The following is a 12,114-nucleotide window of genomic DNA, read 5'->3' as shown; positions in this document are numbered from 1 at the left end:
AAGTGATGTTACTGAATTTTAAAGTGGTCAACGTGCGAGCTATGCTGTATGATGTTTAGGTAGGACATCAGCGTCAGGGCCTAACCAGGACGTTCAAAACCCCCCATCTGCATCCAGTTTGGCCATCAATGGGCAGTATTTCTTTGAACTTGGTTTCCTTCCACTTCATCTTTTCTTTATTTATAAATTGGTTAAATGGCACGAGTCTCATGTTGCATAGACATGTCCTACTTTAATATGCATTTTAATCTTATCAAATGTCTGATGACAATGTAATATAACAATTTCCTTTAGCATTAAAGTAATAAGTGAAAATAGTACATTTGTAATTATGAGCATACTCACTGACATCTCTTTACAGCACATTTCACATGCAGAGGATGAAATGATGATTAAATTCTTCCCACTCATTGACTCAGCTTTTCTTTTTTTTAATCTTTTAAAAAATTAATTAATTAATTAATTAATATTATTTTTTTTGGCTGCATTGGGTCTTCATTGCTGTGCGTGGCTTTCTCTAGCTGCGGTGACTGGGGGCTGCTCTTCATTGCGGTGGCTTCTCTTGTTGTGGAGCTTGGGCTCTAGGCGCAAGGGCTTCACTAGTTGTGGCACATGGGCTCAGTAGTTGTGGCTCTTGGGCTCTAGAGCGCAGGCTCAGCAGCAGTGGCGCACAGGCTTATTTGCTCCGCAGCATGTGGGATCTTCCCGGACCAGGGCTCAAACCCATGTCCCCTGCATTGGTAGGTGGATTCTTAACCACTGCGCCACCAGGGAAGTCCCTGACTCAGCTTTAATGTATTCAAAGTCTATGTGAGAATTAGCTCCATTAATCTACTGCCACCCTGAAAATTACATGGATCGTCAGAAGGTGGTGAGAGAAGGCAATGCAAATGAGTCAGTACAAACCTATCTATCTGAGCAGGAAAACAAGAGGTCCCCTGAGGAAGGGTCAACAACTTCTTCTTGAATGTTAGAAATCAAAAGTACTCAATAATTAATGTCTTTTTCTTCCCCTCAGTTGAATTCCAAATAAATTAAGACATAGATAGAGAAGTTAGGTAGATGGAGGCCACAAAATAGCATTTATTACCGATAAGGATGTTAACAGAGGAAGTGACAGCACATCTATGGGCCAGAGGCATCCTGTCACAGCACGCTCTCCTTCTCCAGAATTAGAGGCTCCCCCTCTCTGCTGCAGGGGTGCTGGGCTTCCAGAGCAGATCCGTCTCTGCCAGGAGCAGAGACGAGGGCTCACTTCCTACTGGCAGCTCCCACCAGAAGAGAAGAGGAAGGGGTAGGCTGTACACGCCGTGTTTCTTCTTCCAACCTCACCAGTCAGAAAGTCACTCTCTCTCCCTGGATGGGAATCAGCAAGGGGTAGAAGACAGCCCAGACAGTTTATGCTAGTGGAACCCCTTTTACATGGAAGAAAGTATCAAGTATGGGAAAGAAGAGCTTCCCTCTCGCTGCTCACTATTGAAAAGCACAGTGTTTTTCTTGAACATATGTTGCTGCCTTTTACAGGGATCTGGGTTTTGAGATAGCAGACAACCTAGGCATCTTCCGGCCTCCTCCACAAAAGATACCCCACATGTCGCACCCGTGAGCACAAACACACCCTCTGCCAAAGCACGTGGTGAGGGCGTTCCTGAAGATCACAAGCTAGAAGAGGTCTTAACTGTTAAATTTTGTTTGGTGTCTAGACTTTAAATTCTCAACCAGTTTAAAATGCATTCTAGAATATAACCTCTTATTTAGTTTATCTTGAAAATAGAACATGGAAATTAATTTTGTCCATGAGTCCATACACTTTTAAAGTTTTCACAGTATTACATATTTTTCCTACTGACATTCTTATACTCTTCCTTTTAAATAATATATTTATTCAAAGCATTTGTTGAATACTTTCAATAACATTTATGAGTACCAGCAGTGATTCAAATCTTACAAGGAAAGTATTATCAAGCCCATTTTACAAATGAGAAAATGAAGGATCGGATAGATCATTTGCTTCAGGTGATACACAGACAGGAAAGGAAACTTGTGTTTGAAACCAGGTCTTGCCAACTCTCACAGGTGCTCCACCCTGGTTACCTGTATAGGCGTCTATCATCCTAGAATCAATTTACTTGCGGTTGGGATCATGGATTCTATTGATTCATTTCTTTTTTCTATCCACAGCAAAGTATACAATGATCTCACTTAGTAAGTATTCAGGAAGTATTTAAGTTTAGGTAAATAGACTATCGCAAAATTCTAGAGATGTACGATGCATAGAAATATTCCAACTTGAACCTGGTTATGTAACCAGGAGAGTGTTAGAATCCAAACCAGAGTTTAACTCCTCATATATGGCCTTTCAGCATTTCTGGCTACCATTTCCCCTTCACCATGGGAATCATGCAAGTGACAAGTGGTTTGTCATGGGTTACACTGGTTTAGCAATAGGAGGGGCCAACTGCTACTTCTCCCTGAACAAAAGACCTGAGGCAACAGAGGTCACATTGGTGTCATGGAGTTGGAAAGCCTTACAGGAAGGAAAACAACAATAATAAAACATCACATTTATTTGAGAAGCAGCAGAAAATCGTGGCTAAATGCACGGACTCTGGAGCCATAGGACCTGGGTTAAAATGAATAGAGGTAATCTGCTGTTAGCTAGCTATGTGATGTTGGATGAGTTACTTAGTCTGTATGTGCCTCAGTTCCTTCATCTATAAGATGGGAATGCAGTAATTCATACAGTCTGTGAAAATCAAATGAGTTACATATATAAAATGTACAGACTTCACCCAGCACACCGAGCACCATTGGTTGTTATTTGAGCACTTTCTAGGTTCCAGAGACTGTGCAAAAAGTTTAAAAGCCATTAGTTATATTGATCATATAATTAAATATTGAATGAGAAAAGCGATTGCTACATTTTACAAGCGCAGAATCTTGAGACGGAGAGAGAAAAAGCACTTGATTAAGATTCTGGTACCTGTCAGGGGAGGCGTATAAACCTGGGTTACCTTCCCCCAGAGCCCACGCTGCTAACCACTGTGCGGGGGTCTGAACCATCAACTCTCTCTCCCACAAAAAAGGGAAACTGCTTTGGGGTCCCTACTGTACCCCAAAGGAACTCCTGCTATTGTAGCAGGCACAGAATTCTCTAGCCAAGGCCACCTTTTACTAACTAAGCCTCCATCAATTCTCCTGTGGCCCCAGGACGTTGGGTTTACAGCAGACCATATCATTCCTAATTCAGAAGAGTCTAGATTAGCCTGGACACTGAATTCCGGAATTTTGGAATTGCTCTAAGTGAATCTCAAAAGAGAACAAATCTAGGGCTTCCTTGGTGGCACAGTGGTTGAGAGTCCGCCTGCCGAGGCAGGGGACACAGGTTCGTGCCCCGGTCTGGGAAGATCCCACATGCTGCGCAGTGGCTGGGCTCGTGAGCCATGGCCGCTGAGCCTGCGCGTCCGGAGCCTGTGCTCCACAATGGGAGAGGCCACAACAGTGAGAGGCCCGCGTACCACAAAAAAAAAAAAAAAAGAGAGAGAGAGAACAAATCTAGACTCTCCTGGATTAAATACTGTTGACATAATCAAAATCGGGCCAATCTCCGAGGCCTTCCCTTGAAAAGTCGAATCCCCCAGGTGTCTCCCATTTGAGAGCATATACATACAAAAGCTTGTATGGAACAGACATCCCTATTTATCCAGGAGTTTTCTAGAAGGGAAAGACCATGGACCTTTCCCTTAACTGCAAAATTTTTACTAAAATCATCTGCTTTGACTCAGAGAAAGTGTCACAAGTATGTCTAAACTTAAGACTCTGGGAAACAATCCTTTCTGTCATGTTTGCCATTTAGATAAAGCTCTTAGGGAAATGTGTTGAGAATCAGGCTCTCAGTGCAAGTTTATTATTGCGCTTCTTAGTACTCAGCACTGGGTTAAATAAACTTTGATGTTTCCTACCACATATTTGAGGGGAATTTAAAGCTCTTAATGGACATCATCTCACGTTGTCAAATAGAGTGTTCCAGTAATGACTGTTCCCTAATGCCAGCTGCTGTCATTTTCAGAGATTTTGTTAGTAATAAAGTAAAAGCTTGGTGTGTTAGAAAAGCAAGTGTTTACTTCTGAAAAGCAACATTAGATCAAATAAAACAATATTTCTCTTCTGTTCTCCCTCCTGAAATAAATCGTTAGCTGGTATCCCCCAAAGTCATTAGAAACTCCTCTGGCTGCAAAGTTATTGTTGCAGTTCTGATATATAACATGAAGAAGACTCAAAGAGTGAGTCCAGCTACAGTTCAATAGAGCTAATTAAATTTTAACCTGCTAGATAGGCAATACAGTTATTTTTATATACTTGAGATTCCTTTTTTAATATGTTTCTGTTTGTGTCAATGCTTGAAGTCTATTTCTTTTGCTCTTTAAAAGTGTATGTCAAGTTAGATTCCTAACATTTCCTATTAGTATAAATGACTCACTAACTTAATTTGGCAAAATGACATTGAGTTTAATTACTAGCATAAACATAAGGCTAAGTGAACGACAAGCTCACTATGCATAATAGAACCTGCTTCTGAACTTCAATGACTATATCACTGTCTATCATCATTCACAGAATGATTGGAACTGAAAAAGACCAGTAGCTCTTAATACTTAAGGAGGGTGTGATAAGCTAAGTCATAGGCTAAGTGAGATGGACTTTTAATTTCAGGTCTGGTCCTGACTTACTCTGAGATTTTAGGAAAGAGGCTTATCTATGGCTTATTCTTTCTTATTTGTGAAATAAGTAGAGAAAAAAATTATTAAAGTAATGTCCATAGAGACAAGACTGTTAAATAGGCATGAAATGAAAGATGAGTATTATAATTAATAAGTACTTATTTGTACATCATCCTATCAACCATAAAGCATGTCATTAGTACTTAGGATTTTTTAAGACAATTCACAAGGCATGGTTTGAAATATAAAGACATAGGAAATGTGGGCTTGACTTCCACAAGCATACAGTCCAGCTGGAGAGATGGGATGCACATGCTAAAATGTGTTGATTACTTCACCGACCACCAATCAAATTGAGCTGATTGATATAGACATAATCTCCTGATATAATTGCTCTCTTCTTCATCTGGAGATGGTGATGTCATTTCTGCTCTATATTAATCAACACTCTAAATAAGACAACACAAAAACATTGTGTGTCTTTTTAATCACAGAGTGTAATTTTGTGTTCTGATGCCAATTCCCTAAAACCAACTGGTAGTCCTACAATTCAATTCAATTCTAATACTAACTGGAGTTAGCATCAGATACCACAAGCTAAAGTGCAAGGTCCCTAACAGACTTCCGTTGCATCAGATGCCAGCTGCAAGTGGGGTCTCCAGGCTACCCACACTTCTATCTGACTTGGCTACAAATTCAGAGGTTCCTACAATGCTCCTTCAGATTCATAATTGACTAGAATGACCCATAGAACTTAGGAAAATATTATATTTAAGATTACCAGTTTATTATCTTCTTTTTAAGGTTCCCAGATTATTCTCATTGTATTTGGGTTGAAACCCAAACTAAATGTAATATAGGACAGAACAGCCGGATGAGGAAGTACATAGGGCAAGGTATGGAAGACTGTGGCATGTAGGATCTTCTGTCTGTGTGGAGTCAGACTGCATAACCCTCTGAGTCGTTGATATGTTCATCAACCAGGAAGCTCCCCAAGCCTCAGTGTCTTGAGTTTTTTTTATTGAGGTTTCATTGCATAAGGGTGCCTGAATAAATCGTTGGCCATTTAATTGAACTCAATCTCCAGCTCCTCTCCTCTCCCCAGGGTCAGGTAGTGGGGCTGAAATTTCCAACCTTCTAAGCACATGACTGGTTTTCCTCCATATCTCACTAGCATAAACTCAGGTATGGTCCAAAGAAGTTCATTATGTATATCATAAGACACTCTTACCACCCAAGAAGCTCCAGGGGTTTTTGAAGGTCTGTGCTAGGAAACAGGAACAGTTTGGGATAAGTGTCACGTGGATGATATAGACAGTAGGTGTTATAGTTTCCCAACAGGAGTAGAGATCTGTCCAGCAGGAGAGCTACGATGATCAAGGGCAACTGCATGGACATGGCGAGATATGCATTAGGCATTAAAGTATGGCTGGTATTTGAAGGACAGAAGTGGGAAAGGAGGACTTGAGTAAACAACAACAGTGAAGAAATAAAGTAAAAAAAAAAAAAAAACCTCAAAAAACATGTGGAGGTTAAGCATTATGCTGGTAAATAACCAATGAGTCACTGAAGGAATCAAAGAGAAATTTTTAAAATACATGGAGACAAACGAAAATGGAAACACAATGACTCAAAATCCATGGTAAACAGCAAAAGCTGTTCTAAGAGGGAAGTTTATAGTAATAAAAACCTACCTCAGGAAAGAAGAAAATCTCAAAAACAACCTGACCTTACACCTAAAGGAACTAGAAAAAGAAGAACAAACAAAACTCAAACTTAGTAGAAGCAAAGAAACCATAAAAATCAGAGCAGAAACAATGAAATAGAGACTTTTTTTTAAGTAGTAGAAAAGATTAAGGATATTAAGAGCTGGTTCTTTGAAAAGATAAACAAAATTGATAAACCTTTAGCCAGACTCACCAAGAAAAAAAGAGAGAAGGCTCAAATAAGTAAAATCAGAAATGAAAGAGAAGTTACAACCAACACCACAGAAATACAAAGGATCATAAGAGATTACTATAAACAAGTGTATGCCAATAAAATGGGCAACTTTTGAAGAAATGGATAAAGAAATGGATAAATTCTTAAAATGTACAATTTCCTAAGACTGAATCAGAAAAAATAGAAAATATAAAGAGACTGATTAAACTGAATCAATAATTTTTTTAAAATCCCAAAAAACAAAAGTCCAGGACCAGATGGCTTCAAAGGTGAATTCCACCAAACATTTAAAGAGCTAATACTATCCTTCTCAAACCATTCCAAAACATTGCAGAGGAAAGAACACTCTTGAACTTATTCTGAGGCCAGTGTCACCTTGGTACCAAAGCTAGTTAAGATACCACAAAAAAACAAGGAAAATTACAGGACAATATCACAGATGAACATAGAGGCAAAAACCCTCAACAAGATATTAGCAAACCAAATTCAAGAATACCTTAAAAGGATCATACATCATGATTAAGTGGGACTTATCCCAGGGATACAAGGAGGGTTCAATTCCTGCTAATTAATCAATGTGGTATATCCATTAACAAACTGAAGAAAAAAAATCATATGATCCTCTCAATAAGTGCAGAAAAAGCTTTTGATAAAATTCAACATTCATTTATGATAAAAACTTTCAACCAAGTGGGTATTGAGGGAATATACCTCTACATAATAAAGGCCATATATGACAAACCCACAGCCAACATTATACTCAATGGTGAAAAGCTGAAAGCATTTCCTCTAAGATCAGGAACAAGACAAGTATGCCCACTCTTGCCACTTTTATTCAACAGCAATCAGACAAGAAAAAGAAATAAAAAGAGTCCAAACTGGAAAGGAACAATAAAACCGTCACTATTTTCAGATGACATGATATTATATAAAGAAAATCCTAAAGACACCACCAAAAAACTATTAGAATAAATGAATTCAGTAAAGTTGCAGGATAAAAAAGTAATCTACAGAAATCTGTTGCATTTCCATACACTAATGACTATCAAAAAGAGAAATTAAGAAAACAATCCCATTTACAACTGCATCCAAAAGAATAAAATACCTAGGAATAAATCTAACCAAGGAAATAAAAGACCTGTACTCAGAAATTACAAGACATTGATGAAAGAAGTTGAAGACAAGACAACAAATGGAAAGATATACCATGCTCATGGATTGAAAGAATTAATAGTTAAAATGTCATACTTCCCAAGGCAATCTACAGATTCAATGCAATCCTTATTTAAAAGCTAGTGGCATTTCTCACAGAACAAGAACAAATAATTCTAAAATTTGTGTGGAAACTCAAAAGACTTCAAATAGCCAAGGCGATCTTGAGAAAGAAGAACACAGCTAGAGGTATCAAGCTCCCTGATTTCAAATCATACTACAAAGTTACAGTAGTCAAAACAATATGGTACTGGTACAAAAACAGATACATAGTTCAATAGAACAGGATAGAGAGCCCAGAAATGAACCCACACTCTGTGGACAATTCATCTACGATAAAGGAGGTAAGAATATACAACAGGGAAGAGACTGACTTTTCAATAATAATACTGGGAAAACTGGGCAGTTACATGCAAAAGAATCAAACTGGACTCCTTTCTCATACCATATGGAAAAATAAACTCAAAATGGATTAAAGATTTAAATGTAAGACCTGAACCCATAAAATACCTAGAAAAAAACATAGGCAGTACGCTATCGACATTGGTCTTAGCAATATTTTTTTGGATATGTCTCCTCAGGCAAGGGAAACAAAAGTAAAAATAAACAAATGGAACTATATCAAAGTAAAAAGCTTTTGCACAGCAAAGGAAACTCTCAACAAAACAAAAAGGCAGCCTAATGAATAGGAGAGAAATTTGCAAATGACATATCTGTTAAGGGGTTAATATTCAAAATAAACAAAGAACCCATACTAATCAACATTAAAAAAAAGCTGATTAAAAAATGAGCAGAGGACATGAATAGACAATTATTAAAAGGACAACAAATAAAAAGTGTTGGCAAGGATGTAGAGAAAAGGGAATCTTTGTGCACTGTTTGTGGGAATGCAAATTGGTATGACCACTATGGAAAACAATATGGAGGTTCCAGAAAAAATAAAGAATAGAATTATCATATGATCCAGCAATTCCACTTCTGAGTGTTTCTCCAAAGAAAAAAAAAACATTCACTCAAAAAGATATATGCATCCCTTTGTTCATTGCAGCACTATTTACAACAGCTAAGATAAGGAAGCAAACTAAATGTCCATTGATAGATGAATGCAAAAGATGTGAGATAGATATATATATATATATATATATATATATATATACACACACACATACAATAAAATATTAGCCATAGAGAAGAATGAAATCTTGCCATTTGCAACAACATGAATGGACCTAGAGGGTATTATGCTAAGTGAAATAAATCACATAGAGAAAGACAAATACCATATTATTTCACTTATATGTGGAATCTAAAAATCAAAACAAATGAATAAACATAACTGTAGGGCGCGGTCAGCTAACTGCTACGCAGCAGGAAGCTGAAATAAGCTGAGTCATCCTTCCTGTGGCCACTGCGCTTGCGCTAAGTATACTAATGAGGTTTTAAAGTAGCGACCTATCCGATGCTGGCTCACAAATCGCACCATCGGCGAAAGCCAATCACAGAGCGACACATGTTCTTAATCCCTATATAAGCAGACTGCTCTAGGATTGCGGGGTCTTCCTTCCATCTTTCCTCAACCAAGCTGTGCTCCAATAAAGTGTGATACGAGAAGAATCTTGCGTGTGGCGGCTCGTTATTCTGCCGGTCAGAAACGGCTCGCCGCAAGTGGTGCCGAAACCCGGGAACTTCGCGCCCTGCATGGAGGACCGATTCAGAACTCGACACACGGAGTGGTAACCGTCGGTGAGTAGTCCAGTCAGGTATGTTTTCAAGATAGCGCATCAGAGAATGAACAAACAGGGACTACGGTAGATAGGCCTGAAATTATGAAAAGAGAAAAAAGAAAACAAAAAGAAAAGCAAGAAACGGTGCCGGGATTATATCCAATCCTAGATGAGTTTAAGGAATTATATTTGTTTCAAGATGAATTAAATCCTAGAGAGGAGGAAGATTTAGAAGGAGCGGCCGCGGCATATGAACAAGAGCGGTATGGGCATTGGTACATGCCGCCACTCGCTAGCCCACCATATTTTAATCCTGCGGAGGCTAGAGCTTCCGCCCCTGATATCTAATAGAGGGATAAGACGTAAGTTATAAGGCATGACCGCCCCTATAGAAGCCCGCGGAAATTTAAACCGCCGAGACTTGGGTTTTTCTCAAGGGTCACTGAGTTTATGATTACATGGAGGACCACAACACCTGTGTGGGTACCTCAGTGGCCTTTGTCAAAGGAAAAGCTGGAGGCGGCATCCAAACTAGTGGATGAGCAGTTACAATTAGGGCATTTAGAACCCTCCTAGTCACCCTGGAATAATTAAGAAAAAATTAGGGAAATGGCGTCTTTTCTATTCCTTTGAATAGTCGAGATAAAGCCCCTTGTATGGAGTTGCTTGAACAGGCCTTAGGCGTTTTGATTAAATATTTAGGGAATGGGGGATTGTTTCTTGCTCCCGAGGGAAATTTTTTAGGAGCCTGATCTTAATTCCCCACGCCAATTGACCCCAGAAGCCCATCAGGCACTTCAAAAGGTAGAACAAGCTATTACAAATGCACAATTAGAACGCTGTGATGATTCTCAACCTGTTTGGATGTGTCCTTTTAATTTAATTTCCACACGCGCTCTAACAGCGCTAGACTCTACGACACAGGCTCAAGAGTTTCATAAGCTATATCATGTGTCATCTACAGTCTTAAGAAAAAAAATTTAACATTACCAGAGCTTTGGCTAGGAATATTGTGAAGAGTTGTTACCCAAAAGACTGGGGTTAACCCCAGAGGCATTCCAAAAGCTTTGCTCTTTTTAGTCAAAAAATGCAGGTGATTCATATTACAGGCTTGCCCTATAATCCACAAGGCCATGGCCGACGAAAAGCCCAAGGAAGGAGTCAAGACTGAGAACAACGATCATATTAATTTGAAGGTGGCGGGGCAGGATGGTTCTGTGGTGCAGTTTAAGATTAAGAGGCATACACCACTTAGTAAACTAATGAAAGCCTATTGTGAACGACAGGGTTTGTCAATGAGGCAGATCAGCTTAAAGAACTCTTAATAAAACAAAAAGGGGGAATCGCAGAGAACTGTACCCCTAGACAGAGACTTTCACTTGCCTTATTTACCATAATTTTTTTACATTTAAATGATGATAAAGAAACCTCTGCTGAACGCCATGTGGCAACAAACCATAAAAATTATGGCAAAGTGATGTGGAAAGATGTGTTGTCCAATCAATGGAAGGGCCCGGATCGTGTTATTACTCGATCCAGGGGATCTCTTTGTGTCTCCCCACAGGATCAAGATCCGATCTGGGTGCCATCAAGACTGACGAGAATTGTTGAAGAAAACTTCGGAGAAGATGCTGAGCTTTGTATTAGTTGGAATTCCACAAAGGATTATTCAGATTGTGCAACTGAGTGCTGCCGGGCTGGAGCCCAGTTGCCTTTGGAGATTTTGCCTCTTGGCTCTCTTCTACCTTTTCCTTCTTTGGGGAGTGGGTGGGGGTAGGAATCTTTGGAGTCTGCTGTGTATTTGGGATTATGCTGTGTCTCTGGTTGGTCTGTCGTGTGCGCATCAGGGCACATCGAGATAGGGTCCTGCTCACTCAGGCACTTCTGGCTATTAAGGAAGGAGATTCTCCCGCAGCCTGGCTCTCCGCCCTGAATAATTCGAAATGATTGCCCTTGCACAGAGAGGCCTTGTTGCCATTGCACCTCTATAGGGAGTCATTCATTCATTGTCCTGATTGCCCTTGCACAGAGAGGCCTTGTTGCCATTGCACCTCTATAGGGAGTCATCCATTGTCCTGATTGCCCTTGCACAGAGAGGCCTTGTTGCCATTGCACCTCTATAGGGAGTCATTCATTGTCCTGATTGCCCTTGCACAGAGAGGCCTTGTCGCCATCGCACCTCTATAGGGAATCAGCCATTATTCTGAGTCTCAAACATGCCAACAGAAAACTGCCCTCGAACAGTGAGCACATCATGAGGTGAACACTTGTACGGGCTACATTCTGTTTGGTGTTCTAATAAATAAAAAAGGGGGAGATGTAGGGCGCGGTCAGCTAACTGCTACGCAGCAGGAAGCTGAAATAAGCTGAGTCATCCTTCCTGTGGCCACTGCGCTTGCGCTAAGTATACTAATGAGGTTTTAAAGTAGCGACCTATCCGATGCTGGCTCACAAATCGCACCATCGGCGAAAGCCAATCACAGAGCGACACATGTTCTTAATCCCTATATAAGCAG

At 39.8% G+C, this 12,114-nt stretch overlaps 1 long non-coding RNA gene across 1 annotated transcript; it reads left to right on the top strand.

Annotated features, from left to right (window-relative positions):
- Positions 1–9,216: 9,216 nt before the first annotated feature.
- On the top strand, positions 9,217–11,831 carry LOC141276902 (uncharacterized). The gene is made up of 2 exons (XR_012327233.1): positions 9,217–9,617; positions 11,163–11,831. It is a non-coding gene; the product is annotated as an uncharacterized lncRNA (long non-coding RNA).
- The last annotated feature ends 283 nt before the right edge of the window (positions 11,832–12,114 follow it).

Source organism: Tursiops truncatus, chromosome 17 (genome assembly GCF_011762595.2).
Source record: "Tursiops truncatus isolate mTurTru1 chromosome 17, mTurTru1.mat.Y, whole genome shotgun sequence".
NCBI lineage: Eukaryota > Metazoa > Chordata > Mammalia > Artiodactyla > Delphinidae > Tursiops > Tursiops truncatus.
The sequence above is the reverse complement of the archived record's forward strand: the minus strand, read 5'-3'. Positions and strand labels throughout refer to the sequence as shown.